The sequence below is a fragment of the Monopterus albus genome, unplaced genomic scaffold (assembly GCF_001952655.1).
Source record: "Monopterus albus unplaced genomic scaffold, M_albus_1.0 scaffold1450.1, whole genome shotgun sequence".
Lineage (NCBI taxonomy): Eukaryota > Metazoa > Chordata > Actinopteri > Synbranchiformes > Synbranchidae > Monopterus > Monopterus albus.
In genome coordinates this window covers 219-1529 of record NW_018129327.1, presented here as the reverse complement: position 1 = coordinate 1529, position 1311 = coordinate 219, and the positions used below count along the sequence as shown (strand labels likewise).

Here is a 1311-nt window from a genome sequence, read left to right as displayed (position 1 = left end):
TCCTCCCATAGTTCAAAGGCATGCAGCTTAGGCTGACTGTTGACTCTAAATTGCCCGTGTGTGTGATTGTTTGTCTACATGTCAGCTCTGTGATAGACTGGTGACCTTTTCAGGGTGAACCCCACCTCTTGCCAAATGCTAGCTGGGTTTGGCTCCAGGCGACCCACCACGACCCTCTTCAGGATAAGCTTTATCAGATGGTGAGGTGTACTTGTAAATATAAAAAATACTTCTCTCTCACTCTTCTCTTGTAGGTGATTACTTTGGACTATGGCAGGGGAAATGAGAACCCTATCAATAGTATGCATTTCTACACCAAGCATAACCCTAATGATGCATTCAGGCTCACCGGAGACCAGGTCAGGGCTAAAGCAAAGACAACAAAATTATAATCTTAGTCTTTGTTTTGCATTGACTGTTTGTTTCTTGTGTGTACTTCTTTGTAAGGCAGCCTCTGTTACATCATTATTCACAACTGTGTGCTGTTGTCATTCATGTCAGATGTCCATGAGTCTCCCGCAATGCTTTTCTGAGCTGATCATCAGGGCTTACTGCAAGGAAACTGATGACGACAGCCTGAATGATGCAGCACATCAGTTTGAGGAGTTCAAAGACTGGCTTACAGCTGTATAGTAATATCTAGATATATTGTAAGCTGTTAAATGTTTTACAGCTTTTTATGTTCTCCCTGAGTTCACCATAGGACACCTACATTAGCATTTGACAGATGTACCACCCCAGTCAAAGTCCCCACCTGCCACTGTCCCCAGTGTCAGCTCTACGCTTCCTGTCTGTGTTCTGTTAGTCATGATGTACAGGATGAACTCAGCATGTACTCACAATACATTCTGGTGGAAAAATACTAAACATGACACATGAACATAATGATAATGACAGCAATTAACAATAATGATGATAAGCATGGAAATGACAATAATCCAATTTGACTCTATTCAGCAGAAAACCAGAACATCATGGTTTATTGTTGTCCTATTACAGAGGGTATACAAAATGATCAGTTCCCCATTTTACTCTTCTTTACTGGATAAGTAAAAAAATGACAAGTAATACAACAAATAGTATAGGTCCTCTATGGGGCTTTAAAGTTGGAGGGTCTATTAAATGGCACCAATAGACTTTATTCAGCAAATATACTTTGCACTGCACTTGTTAGTGTTAAAGATATTACTTGTGCTGTCTTTATTTACATACAGGTGCTCAGCCAAAACAATGAATTTGAAGTTGTGAAAGATGGAGATCAAAACACAATAATTGTTGGTTCATTATAACTGAAATTAATTTAGAAGTGCA

General features: G+C 39.5%; 1 long non-coding RNA gene across 1 annotated transcript; it reads left to right on the top strand.

Moving 5' to 3' along the window:
* The first annotated feature begins 201 nt into the window (after window positions 1-201).
* LOC109953810 (uncharacterized) lies at window positions 202-1058 on the top strand. The gene is made up of 2 exons (XR_002273975.1): window positions 202-359; window positions 502-1058. It is a non-coding gene; the product is annotated as an uncharacterized LOC109953810 (long non-coding RNA).
* The last annotated feature ends 253 nt before the right edge of the window (window positions 1059-1311 follow it).